At 37.9% G+C, this 14,556-nt stretch overlaps 1 protein-coding gene across 4 annotated transcripts in view; it reads right to left on the bottom strand.

Annotated features, from left to right (window-relative positions):
- Window positions 1–14,556, bottom strand: part of GNAS (GNAS complex locus) — a 193,515-nt gene that overhangs the window by 11,597 nt on the left and 167,362 nt on the right. The gene's annotated exons all lie outside the window — the stretch shown is intronic.

The following is a 14,556-nucleotide window of genomic DNA, read 5'->3' as shown; positions in this document are numbered from 1 at the left end:
CACTACCTCAAACTGGTCCTCATTCTGATTATTAGAAGCCTGAAAAAACAGCTTGAACTTTTCAACAGAGAAATCAATATTCAGAGTACAGGGATCACCTAACAATAGAAACTAACATTCAAGGGTACTGCAAGGTAAGCTGGATGGATCATGCTCCTGGTTCATGTGTATTCTATTGATTCTATTCTATTTATTCAGTATTGAATCACTCCAGAGGAAGACTTCTATCAATAGCTAGGACCACTCTTCCAAACATCTTCACATACACTAACAATTTTTGAAGTTGGGAACTTGAAGGGGGTGGCATTTGTGGGAGGATACCGTGTAGCAAAAATACATTATAATAATTATAATTCCATTATTTATGCCAATTATGAGGTGTCTACAATCAGAGTATTCACATGTATGCTTTGTCACCTTGATTTGATAGGGATGGGGAGATACTCACAATTTTAAAACTGAGGGAATAAGTAATCTAAGTGGACAAGATGCAGGACTTACACCATGAGTAATTTGCAGCAAAAGAATAAAGTAATTTCTTTTCATATGGCATCCAGTTAAAAATAAATATCCTGTCAGCTCAGTGGAACTCTTCATTAATCATAGTAATTTTTCTCAGCCGCAGATTGCCTCAAAATACCATAAATTTATTGCTCAGGTTTGCTTTCTTGCAGGCTACTTCCTATTTATTAATACAAATATAAATGAGAAGAAACCCTACGTGGGTCTATCCAGCAATGCCACCCACTTCCTTTTGATCTGTAGCAGAATTACACCATTCTTGACTCCTCTTATACGTTTTGAGGATCCATGCCATATTTGGTTTGGCTCCAGCAGACCAGACTCAAATGTGTAGCCAGAAGACATGAGTAATGAGGGCATTTTTAGTTTATGTGCAGTTCTCGGGTGCTACAAGTCCTCCCTGAACCTTGAGGCCCTGACAAAAGACAGCTTAACATAGCAACTTCAGAGAGATTGGCAGATGTAAGAGGACATCTAGGGAAAAATTAAGTTTTCAGAGTGCCTTCTTGGAGCTGTACATCGCCTGGATGATATCTGGATGTTGTCACAAGGGATATAACAATTGTGTGAATTATGGGAACAGCAGATGGGGGTTGGCCGCAATCTGTATGGATGGTGCCTCCTGGCCCCAAAAAAAAAAAAAAGTTAAATGGCCAACATCTCTCAAAATCATCGAATTTTTAATTTTGGAAGATGCTGACACACAAATCATAGTGCAAAATTATGTGATGGTGCCTGCTGATTCCTGACTTAGATTTATTATATATCTTTTTTTTCTTCCCTTAATTTTAATCATATTTGTACATAAAGCACATAGGTATGGAACCAATCAATCTTGTATTTGTCTTTCTGTCTATACTTCCATCCATCTATCTGGACTTATATGGTAAAAGAAGAAAAATAGGGGTAACTTGTTGATATATAAAATCTTAACAATATATATTTGTGAGAATATTAACAAAAATATTTATAACAGTACAATGACCAATCACTCAACTGAGTTCAACTATAATACTACAGGAATCATATAGGGGTTATTTCTAAAATTTTGTTTAGATTGTAATTCCACAGGACAATATTATGCCTGCTTTTTCAGAAGCAAGTCTTAGGGAATTCTGCAAAGCTTCCTCTTATGTGTAAGTTATATAAGGTTGCTACCATAGTCTCAAAATAATACTTTTTGATTTCTGGAATTACTACATGACTATTCCTTCATATTTACAAGCCCACCAGATCATCAGCAAGAATTTTGATCATCAATTTGTGCCAACATCTTTATTCCTGAAATTCCTGATTTTCATGGCCTAGAAAATCATGCCAAATTTGGGGGGGGGGCAGGGGGACTGTATCCTTTTTCTGATTCTGCAATATGTTTCAATCTACTTGCTAATCTACAGCTATTAGTTGTTGTTACTCTTATTATTAGTAAGACGGAAAGCAAGCAAGCAAGCATGGATGTAACAGCAGGTGGCAGCAACTAGCCAACTTTTGGTGATCTCAAAAAATCAGAGAAGGGTTGGACCTGGATAGTGCTTGGATGAGAGGACACCAAGAAATCCCAGAGCTGAAGTCTATACTCGGAAGTAATAGAACTCATGAAGGCAATAGAAGAAAGCAAGACACTTCCACATTGTTGCACGCAAATCATCATCCAGATGCCCCTACAGTCAACCAGAATCACACTTGACTCAAGGGCAACTTTCCTTTAGAATCCTTGCAATTCTAAAAGGATTTCTGTGGGTGATAGTTGGATAGCACCACACAAATGAACTAGCAGTCCAAATTAAAAGTAGTCCTCAAATGTCATTACGTGACTACCTACAAAGATCAGAATATTGCAAACAATGGTATTTTCTGTGACACTAGATAGAAGTGAAAGTTGACTTTTGAAGGAGCAGGATAGGAAGAGCACTAACACTTTTGAATTTTAGTGTTGGAGAAGAACCTGAGAATACCGTGGACAGCCAAGAAAACAAACAAATGGATCAATGAACAAATCAACCCTCCCTTGAGTTCTCACTTGGGGCACAAATGACCAGGCTCAAATTATCCTACTTTGGACACATTATGTGAAGACCTAGTTCTCTGGAAAAGGCTCTAATGTTGGGAAAGGTAGAAGGAAAAAGAAGAGGACAACCAGCAGCAGTAGACTTGGTTATAGTGGTGATGAGTGCATCATTGGAAGACCTGAAAGACCAGGTTAGGGATAGGTTGTCAAGGTGAAAATGTATCTATGTGGTTGCTAGGAGTTGAAAAAGACTTGATGGCACATATCAATCAAATCAATTGACAAATACTTCTGGAGTAGCCAGGCTGTTAATTTTTAAGTAGAGAAGCAAAACCAGCAAATAGCAATAAACTGTGCTAAAATGTGGCAATTATGGACTTTGAATGGATGTGCTTGACTCATGCATTTCAGCAGGAGGAGATGGGCACCAGAAGCGGCGCCTAATTCAAACAGAACAATTACCATTGGTCTCCTTTTTCACAGGACTGCGTATTCAATATTTATTTCTAGCAATCACCTAGAAACACTGCTGTTACTTTGCTACTCATGCCAATGGGTTCAGATATACTGGCACAGTTAGAGAACGAACAAGAAATTTCCAAATAGCGAAGTAGTAAAAAAAAAAAACCCAGGCAAAACTGTTCTGCAGTTGTTTATGCAGACTATTTTTAGGCTTGTGATTTCCTTGAAAAACACCAGCTACTCAGGCCAGGCAACAGCAGAGCACACTGCTGGATGTGGTCTTCAATGCTACATGCACGCTAGGTAAAACAAGTCTGAATGCCATAAACATTCCTTCTCTCCCAAAAAACAAGTCCCAGCATTTAAACCTTCCTGCATTTAGAAGTTAAACTTTCAGAGAACAAATTTTCCCTGTGGATAGTTACCAAGGAAGACCACTATCTTTCAAACAACAATACTGTATTTTCTCTTTAAAAAGGTCTGGGGAGAAGGAAGTGCAGGTTGTAAATATCAAACCGTGCTTAAACAATAGAGGCTGAATTGTGGGGGGGGGGAGGCAGAGGTGGGGAACAGTGGGATAGAAGAACAATGTCCCAATGTACAAAAGGAAAGAAAGGTTTCCAAAGAACATCTACTGACATACAACATAGCGGGCTGAAGCGCCCTTCTCAAATTGTAGAAAGTATACGTTTTAACATGTTTGTGCCTCTCCCCCTCCCCGTCAAAAACCCTTTTACAGCATTATTGCAATCCGTTCTAAGATGATTAGGACCCCTCAACATTGTCAAATTATCTTGGGCAAAATCTGAGGAAAAATGCCAGTGTACCCCTTGATTATGCAGGGTTAAAAAACCAATCCTGTCTTTGACCATCAACTCCCTAATATAGAAGCTTTTTGCATACAATGCTGAGGGAAAGGAGAGTTAAGTCAGCAAAATACATCTTTCGGTTTTTAGAGCAACTGCTTTGATCTTGGTGAAGTTTTGCATGTCGTTTTACAACAGCCAAGAATTAAATCACCTAGCTAAATTCCTCTTTCACACTTTCCATCAGATTACGATCCAAACTAAATTTTGCGGCCTATTATCTTTCAGGTGATTGCCTTCCCCAATCTCAAAGATCATCTTTTCATCTTGGATGGAAAAAAAAAAAAAGTAGAAGGGGACTATTTAGAGGAGACCTGGAAATATTTTAAAATATGTTAAATTTAGAGTATAGAACTACTGTAGACTTCTGCACCAACATTCCAACTTTGAAACAATAAAATCTGCTGGGTTTCTTTAGCAGTGACTGTTTTCATTTATATGTTGTGCTTTTGAATCCTAACTGAACAATGCTATTATACTAGAAAAAATTGCAATAGAATATTAATATTTGGATTACTAGGAGGAAGATTCATCCACGTCCACATGAGAAAGAAAAAAATAAAAGTTTCAAAAACTTTCAACTCTCTTGCCATTAGCCTATATTTTTTTCCAATGCTGGAAATATGAGGAAAAACACAAGCCCCATTTTAACGTTAATGTACTTTCCCAGAAAAAAGAATGACAAACAAACCAGAAAATTTGCCAATCCTTTCGACAAAGTCATTTCAGATTTTAAAATTTGTGCCCTAGCAAAAGAATAACAGGTTCGTAACATTTCTCAGTATCTGCATGAAACTCCTTTTGTTCTAGAAGAATATATCTTATCAGACAACATTCACGGAGATTAAAAAAAAACACTAGTTTGATTTCTGCTGATATTTGTTATATGAATGCAGACAAAATGGTAATTCCTGGAATCCAGAGCTGGAAAGAGCCTGGAGTCCTACTGCTGATTAGTCAGAAAGTAAAACTAAAATTCTCTGGAAACAAATCCAGCCTCCACTTAACTCCTCCAGGGAAGTTCCACCAGTTGTTTGGGGACACTGGTTCTCCTGTTCGACTGCTCTGTTAGAAAAGTTTTTTTTCTAAAACAAAAAGCTATCTTCCTAAACTTTAAAGGCATCTTTGCAAATCCTGCACTCTGGAATAATAGAGAACAATTCTTCATATTCTTCTAAGTTAGTCTTTTTCTGTATTTGAAGAATGCTATCAAATCTCTTCTCAATCTTTTTTTCCCAAGGTTAAACATACTTAATGACCACCTTTTAATCTTCCTGCATTTTTTTCTATGTCACTGTTTTTGAACATACTCAATTGATTTGCAGATGTTTGACAACGTGCCATTTTCTGTGGCTAACTTTTTACCCAATATTCTTATTCCACCCCCCATGGCCAATTTTGAAGATGAAGGCCTGCACACCAAAGACGAGGCAAAGCCTGCCATTTTTGCAAGGCGTGTGGAGTGTTGGTGTCACCAAGTCTGCAAAAGCGTAACATTTAAAATTTCTTCTCAAGTTTCTATTTTCAGGCCCTAATATCCAGACATACTGATATTTAATTGTCACAGAATGTGTGGGAGCAAAGTTGTTGTCTTTCTATGTATATAAAAAAAAAACAACAGAAGAGCTAACTTAAAAAAAGTAACACCACTTTAAAAACTTCAGTTGAAACTTGTCCAAAATAAGCTTGTTTCGCCTCAGTAAGATGGAAAAGCTGTGCAGAGACTAAAAAGATTTTAAAATATAAATTTTAGGTAGCGTGGACATAACGTCCATACATCCAAAAGCATTCGCCTCGCCCATGGCAAATCTCAGATTCTTAAAATGAAACCAAATGACTGTCAATGACTAAGGATCAAATGGTTGCAGCTTTGCTTTTCTGACCCCATGTTCCAAAGACACTAACATATTATCTCAACAATTCATGCACAGCCCTGTGAGGTAAGGGCACACATTTATCTTATATTGCAATGTACCGGCAGGATGGCTAAAGCTGAGTGCAAAGTGATCTGCCGCATACTTTGAGCTGGAGGTGATTATTTGAACAGGAGATTTCCCAGCTGAGAGTCCTAGACACTGCGTGACACCAGCACTCTCAAAAAATATTCACACAGTTTAAAATATTTAGAAAGATGGGAATACACTGTTAAACTGAAATAGCTGCCCAACTCTTAAAAAACCACAAATGAAGCTTATAATAAATCATTGTAACTAGCTAAAATTATCCTCTATATTTAGAGTTTGGAGATGAATCACTTTCTTTTGCTTCTTAATAAACTGGCACACGGAAGGAGACATTACACACCAGTTTTGAAACTCACTGTGGCAGTATTAAAATATTCTTCTATTATAATATTTGTTCAATGCAAGCCAAAAATCTAATAGTCAAGAAAATAAAGTCATAATTTTCAGCTGAAACTATTATAAATTCTAGCTCTTTTATATTTTATTTTAAAAATTGATTTACTTGCAGCTTGGGAGTAAAATCTAAAGTGCGTTCTGGATGCCGTTTAAACATGTAGTAGATCAAAATTATATAACTATTCAAACTTACATAGATGAAAAAGAAGTGTGGGACTTGCAGGAACAGCGGCAAATGTGGGCACAGTATTTTAAAAAAAGTAGCTTTCACAAATGAATTGGCTTTAATTACAGGATCCTGGGATAGCATTCCAGCCACTTGGAGGCAGAGAGGCACTACTGCTCAAAATTTCAAGCAAATAACAAGAAAACAGTGAAGTACGATCCTCTATTTATTTGAAACCAACTTTTCTTAATTGTTTTGTAACTCCTTAAGGAATGCACAAAGTACATGTTAGGGGGGAAAAAATTAAGCTACTGAATATGAAGTTTGCCCTTTTGTCATGTACTGTAGTTGGGGACTGAGGTCAGGGTGGGGAGGAAAGAAGTAAGATGGGGTGGGGGAACCCTGGTTTTGCATTGTTACTCTTTTCTTCCATGCAGGGTTAAAAATGCAACGTTCAACCGGGGCCCTGGAAAAACAACCCAACCTGCGCTTTGGGGCACAAGCAAGAAGAAAGAAACGGACAGAAGGAGGCAAGAAGAGAAAAGGAAAGTCTATTTAAAGAAGCTGTAGATGTCTTTCTTTTTTTCTCTTTCAGCCTGACTAAAGTTAGTCTGGCTTAGAAGATGCACCAACTTTCCCAATGCGTTTTACATTACAGCACCAGTCCAGAAATAGCTCCCAGCCGCCTTGGCCTCTAGCACGGTTGCCATGACAATGGAACCACAGTTCTATAAATAGATCATCAGCACCAAATCTTGTGAGGCACATCTGGAGTGGGGCCAGGCGAGTCCCAGCTTGACAAATAAAAATAGGCTCCGGCAGTTGGAGACGCTTGAAAGGTACAATGCGTCTCTCCACTCGTACACCAAGATAATCGGAGCTGGACAGAGAAAGAACTCTGATTGCTTTTTAATGCAGGATCGAGTTTATGGTAGGGTTATAAAAACACGAAGGCTCCATTATTCACATAAAAGCCGCAGTTAGGCGTTTGCGTTCTTTTTATAAAGATCTTTCCCCCCCATCCCCCTCTCGCAGTCCGTGGCAAACCGTGTCATTTCGAGACTCGTAACAGTGCAATTTCTTCCCTATGGGGGTGGGGGTGTGCCTCTCTCTCTCTCTCTCTCACACACACACACACACACACACACACACACACACACAGGGTTCCTCTTCTAGGCTTCATCGACAGGGCTGCATTTCTGCTTGTCTGCAATCAAGAAACTCCCTCAATGGAGAACCCATCTTACCCAAAAATACAGGCATTCCTCTCTCATTCTGCTTACAGGCCATATAGGGAAAAAAGAAATAAAGGACGATATGTAATTGTTAAAGACAGGTATTAATTTTACTTTTCCCTCACATATCCTATGAGCAAATTAAAACAGCTTTAACACCTGGTTTGAACATCATGATAATCCTTGTTTAGCAAGATGAAAATTAAGTCAGCGAGCCTCCTTTTTCTGCCTTCCCCTTGTTTCATGTAAACCTAGCACACCAATTTACTGCAACAAACCAGTTTCAAATCATGGGTTGTAAATCTGTCATGTTTCAATGAACCATCATTAACATTAATGATGATTTAGGGTTCAGTCATCATTCTGTACTGTGATCATTCAAAAAGCAGAAACAGAAGTTTTTTTAATCTCCTCTTGTGGTCATCAGAGAAGAGGAAAACGGGAAGTGCATGAACACGTTTGCTAGTATTGCTCCTAAAACTTTTGATGTGTCACACATCACAGAAGCTCATTTTCGTAATTGCATGCTATACTCAAAGTTCAATTCATTCATAATATCAGAGAAATGTTCTATTTTTAAATCATGGCCTTTGGTCAATCTACTGAATGACAAGACCAATTAAAAAAAAATACAATTTAAAAACTACTTTGGAATGGAACCCAGTTCACGTATTGCTCATGTGAAAATTTAACCACTATACAAACGGCAACCTAAATTGGTATAATTTTCAAGCTAGCCATCCTAAATAATCTGGAGCCAAGAAGGCTGTAATCAAACCACCATACAAATTGATTAAACTCTCTTTACAAGTCCTATATATGCTCTTCCAGCTACTGCAGTGAAATAGTAAGCCAGCAAAAAACAACAAACTTAAAAAGATCTGAAGTAAACACGATTGGGGACTGCAGATGAAATGAAACTATTGTAGAAGAAAGAAGAAAGAAGAAAGAAGAAAGAAGAAAGAAAGAAAGAAAGAAAGAAAGAAAGAAAGAAAGAAAGAAAGAACAAAGACTCATTGAAAATAGCAAAAGGAACTAATGCAGGCATTCTATGCAAACCTCACCATCAGCCTACAGCATTCCTTTAGATCCTTACATGGATATTTTCATTGCTAAAAATTTTAGATTTAAGTTTCCTACACCCTCAAATCTATCTGAGAGTCTTCATATCCCCCCACTCCCAACCACATACAATTTTGTCTGCTTGCAATCTGAACAATGTACATTTCAGCTTGCATATAATACCTTGGAAAATTTTACACCGTAACATACTGGTTACATATGCATTCAAAATTTCCATTTCTTTGTGCTGAACAGAGCCTAACATACCCAACTTCCAAGGGTTTAAGGCCCTAAAACTGCTGCCAAGTTCCATTTAGAAAAAGAAGTATACAGTCAGAAGCAGCTTTTCAGTTAATAATCTCTGGAGAAATCCCTATCCTGCAAACCTATTCCGTAGCAGAACATATGCAAATGAAAAACTAAGCAAAAAAACTGTCAGCCTCTTCCACGCTCACTCTGGCTCAATCTAAATGATCACTCCCAGCTTACCCCCACAACAGTTACATTTATGCACAGAACAAACCCTTTGGCTCTTTGCTTCTAAATTATTCTTTTTTGCTCACCTTGCATCTATGATGAGCATAATACTATTATATATTTCAATAGTCTTCTGCAGATCAGCTTTTTGCAATCTGTTTAAGCAGCCGAGTATTAACACAATCACTCGATGCTTTCTTGAGAAGATCTGCTCACCAACCCAAAAACGTTTCACTAATTGCAGAAGGAGAATGATAAACTGCATTATTGTCAATACCTGGATTTTGAGAAAAGTTTCGTAATTAAGGGACCAGGACCCACCCCCCTCATGTTGCATTTGTAACTTTTTGAAAACTACTGGAGTCTTCGAAAGCAATTTACCGTATCCTCTTTCCAAAAGGAGAAAATAAAAAATAAAAACCCTACTGAAACCCGGCTACATGTATTTCTCTGAATTGAGGTTGCAGACAGCAAGAGGTGAGGAACTTTAGCAATTCCAATTTCTTTTGCGAAACAGCTTGAAAGACCAAATGAAAAACCGACAATGCCTTCCAAGCTTCCACTTCAACAAATGAAATATGGTAGGTGCAAAGTGCCAGTAAATTAAAAGCAGCTCATCTGGTGCACGTACCGTATGTTATTGTGGGGGGGGGGAGCGGGTGTCTGCCAGTCACTTCCCTGTTGCCTAATGCAACCTGAATGCTTGTCTTAAGTCTCCCACATTTTGGGAACAAACAGCAGGTTTGTTGCTGTAAACCAGTATTTCTCAACCTTGGCAACTTTAAGATGAGTGGACTTCCACTCCCAGCATTCCCCAGCCAGCATGGCTGGCTGGGGAATGCTGGGAGTGGAAGTCCACTCATCTTAAAGTTGCTAAGGTTGAGAAACACTACGGTAAACACTGCTGTGCTCAATCCACCTAAGTGAGAACAACCTATCTGTGAAGCAATTAACCGAGTACAGTAGTTTCAAAGCCATCTTCATTGTTTTCTTAAGATTGTTTAGATTTCAGTAGCATTGCTTCAATACTATAACTAAAATGGTTTCCATGTGTTTAATTAAGGAGTTTGCTCAACAAAGGATTTTGTAAATGAAAAATCAAAGCAGAATTCCTTGAAAAAAAAATGGTATGGTAGAGTTAAAAAGACTACTGAACCAAGTAGATTGGATTATGACAGCAAATAAAGAGATTAAAATGGGTTCCAATTTTTAATTAAGATGAGAAAAAGTCCTGGGACTATAAATTGCAGAGAAATTCAATATTTACATACAGCCTTGCATTTATGCTTTATGTGAACATAAAGAATTGTTTTATTTATTTTTTAAAAAAATTAACTTGGAGGAAAAGGGAAAAAAATCTAACTCCAAGATATATATTGAAACTGTTATAAATTGATGAAGAATTTCATGAGCTGCAATAAATACTTTTCTTTAAAATGTTCTTTATTTCTTACCTTTATACCCTACCTTTTTTCTAATGAGTTCAAGATGTTGTACATAAAGTTATTGCTCAATTTAAATTCACAACTCTGTGAAACTATTACATTCCTATCAACCAGGAGAGGACTAATTGGGCAAGGCCACCCTATCAACCCCAGGGTCAACATGGGTCTCCCTAAGTACCATAGTATTTACTGCAATGACAATGTTATCTTCTGAGGTCGAGTTACATCCACTCTCTTCTCTTACTGACATAGCCATAAATCACTTTCTTTGACACAAAATTGGCCAGAATAGTAACAATATAAAATTGAAGTTTAATCTCAGTAGGACCTATTGTAAGGTTCAACTTCTCATGTTGCCATCTTAACAGAAGTCCCCTGGTTTCACTCCGGACTTTACCGTATAAAACACTGACTCCCTAAAATATTATTTCACATATAAAGTAATAGCTGGATATATCCTACAAATAGATCATATAAGGTCTGTCTAAATAAATAAATTAAATGAATTAAATAAATAACTCTGATGTTTGTCAAATCATTTTTAAATACTAATGATCTTATAAGAAAGGCCCAGTTCAGAAAATCTCATACTTAATTTATTAAGGCCCTATAGACTCTTGAAGATTTATTATCGTTTTTTTACAGATACACATTTGTACAATAAACATACATTTATTAAGACATTGAAAAACTGCAAAGAATTAGCCAGGTCTGATCCTGTTGATGCAGTTTTTCCTTCAGTTTAACAATCACATCAAAAGCCATGTTGCATCTTAATTCCTTGGGGGAAAGACTTTAGTTTCTGCAACTGAGGAATTCACAAATTAAGCTATATGCAATATATATGCTATATCTCAAACATAAAGTTAGATTTCACTGGGCAAATATGTCAGTCGTGAAACAATTTAACACCATGGAAACCCTAAACAAAATTCACGAATAACTGAAATAGAGAACACCAGCATATACATATTTTAGAAAATCAAATGGGGACACATCATCTCGTCTACTTCCTATGGCCCTTTCAGAGAGCACTGTTCCTCAGCCAATGGTGTTAGAACCCTTGTACAGAACTTCAAATATCTACAAAAGTAGTAGCCAGAGAACTTTCTATACGATCTGAAATAGATGTTATCTCAATATAGAGATTTGGCTTACAACATCTCTAGCAATCGTTCATGAATAGCACTGGATCATTAACAGGATTGTGAAGAATTAGGAGACGGCAGTTCGCTTGGTAGCAAGGCACTAGCTTTCATATCTAGTGCCAGAAAATATGATAAGGCTAGAAACAGATGGTAGGAGTGTGCAGGGAAAGAGGCCAGCAGCATGCAGTTTCTGCTTAGAAGAATGGAGACAACCATTTTAGAGAAACTGTTCCATCTCTCTGCTGTAAGCCAGGGTTAGTACAGAGCTATAGAAGGTCAAATGTATGTCAGGACATAACATGTACTAACCCTCAAGTGAGAAGTCACAAGAGGTAAAGATGTCTGGCTCGCTTATTACTGTTAAGTATTACTCTAACTGGTTTCCAATACACCGTGCATGTGTGCACAGAGGATACACAATTCCAGGATTTCCATTTGTTTTGCACTACTATAATTAGAGCTTCCGGATTTTCCGGACTTAAATTCTAAAGAGCAGCAGAGATTCTAGTGAGAGTGGGGAATCAACTGGTATGTAAACAATAAAATACTGAATTGAGAATAAGAGAGGCCAAGACACTATATCTCTATGCTGTCATGTTTAACATGCAGACATGGTAGCAAGATACTACATTCTCCGCAATATTAGCATTTCGGTATTCATGATTATACTGTATACTTATTACAACCTGGCACAAAGAATTAACGAAACCACGGAAATCCCTACAATGAGCTGAAGAGGTTGGCAAGGCTTACAGAAGAGTATGTAAAGCCTGAACGCTTACTTCTGTGGGTAAGTGCATTTAAGCTTTTGGAATCCTGTTAACAAGTTAAACTGCTGCTTCTCATTTCATCTACTGCAGATGCCTTGAGTAAAATAAAAAAAGCCAAGAATAGAGATTAAGACACTAATCACTAATGAGGCCTTATGCTCCTGTAAACTTTTTATGTCATCTACAGGTAGCCCTCATTTAATGACCATTCATTTAATGATGGTTCAAACTTACGAGTCTCACAGAAAGTACTTTACAGCCTGTATTCGCACTTACAACTGTCACCAACTATCACAACCCCCCCAGTCACATGATCGTGATTTGCGACCTTTTTATGACTGTTAAGCAAATCACATGGTTAAGTGAATTCAGGCAAAAATGTCCATTGGGGAAGCTGGATTCATTTAACGATCACGTGGTTCACTTTGTGACACGGTGGTTCACAAAAGAGGTTTACTCATGCGTAAGGTAGCAGTCACAAGCAAAGCCAGGACTGGCTTGGTACATTTACATTACTCCTTTATAGTTGTCTCAATCCCCCTGTGGGCCCCGTTGCTAGGTTACATATTACAAATTAGATTGCAGATTGCCCCCTGTAATCCTCCGCTTCTACTGGAATGGCAGGTTCAGCCCAGTTCTCTTGTTTCTTTGATTGTTGTTGCCTGTGGCGTGGTCGTTGCCTTCGTTGGGGCTTCTGTCGCGCGCCCAGCCGGGAGCATCCCCTCGCGCGCTGATCTCTTCCTCAACACAACGCATCCGCTCCAGATTAGTGAAGTGGCGCCAGGTGGCCCATTCATTAGCTTGCGGTTTCGCATTTCCTCTTTCTGCGCTAGCGCTCGAGCGGTGAAATTGACTAAAGTGCGGCTGGGCAAGTTCCTAGGCGTGTGGTGCAGGCTGAACCTGACACACTTAACGACTGCACGATTTGCTTAACCACCATCGTGAAAAGGTCATTAAATTGGGTCATATGACTCACTTAATGACTGCTCCACTTAATGACCAATTTGCCAGTCCCTATTGTAGTTGTTAAGCGAGGACTACCTATATTCCAGAGAAAAGTTCTACGTATTCCCAAATCTAATTCTCCATAAGAAGAAACTAAACGGGAACTCAAGCTTCTGCAGCACCATTCCTGTCACCTTTTTTCTTTACCATGGAAGGGACAAATGAACACGTCAAAATTTTTCCTGATGCAAACTGATTAAACTTTGTCAGGAGGCCTATCACCAATCTATGCAGGGAAAATTGGGGTAGGATGATTGACACTTATGTCTAGCTTTAAGAATAATAACCATTAGTTTATGTGTTAAGAGATGCTACTTTTTTAGGTATATGTGGTGTAGGAGAAAGTAATAACATGTACATTATGACTCTAATGACACCAGTTATGTCATCTGCATCAGTCATAAATCATACTTTCTATGATGATGTAATGATGATTATGACATCTACAGCTTCTACTGGATCTTTATGACTATTATGATTTTGTCCAAAGTAGATTCTCTCTTCTCTTTACATTATGTTTGCACATCTACAACTATATTGTGATCCAACCCAGGAAACAAGAGGTAAGTGGTTGTTCTCCACCACCAGTCATCAGGGTTTGTTCTGGATTTAGCAATACCACCTGTGACACATTATACCATCCAAATACATATATAGTTAATCAGCAAATAATTCTTCAGGAAAACAAACAGAATGTAGGAGAACTACGCAATGGAGCTACTTCTACCTCTGCTACTCTATTTTTGCTTTACATCACTGTGGGGGACTCTTTTCAGGTTCACCTCTTCTGTGCACAATTGCTTCAGTGGTGAGTAGGAGGATATCATAAACATTTTTGCTGCTACTATAAGAAGCACTTGTCTATCAACCACTTTCTTTCTTTCTTTCTTTCTGAAATTTGTATGGCCACCCATCTCCCAAAAAGTGACTCTGGGCAACCATACAAATCAACAAACAATCAAATAAAACAATAATTATAAAAACAATAATTATAAAAAATAGAAACAATAATTATTAAAAATTAAAATAT

The sequence above is a fragment of the Python bivittatus genome, unplaced genomic scaffold, assembly GCF_059951505.1.
Source record: "Python bivittatus isolate LINGU-HERP-01145 unplaced genomic scaffold, Pbiv_v1 ctg000700_np1212, whole genome shotgun sequence".
In the NCBI taxonomy this organism is placed as follows: domain Eukaryota; kingdom Metazoa; phylum Chordata; class Lepidosauria; order Squamata; family Pythonidae; genus Python; species Python bivittatus.
Note: the sequence above shows the minus strand (reverse complement) of the source record. Positions and strands in the feature narration are given on the sequence as shown.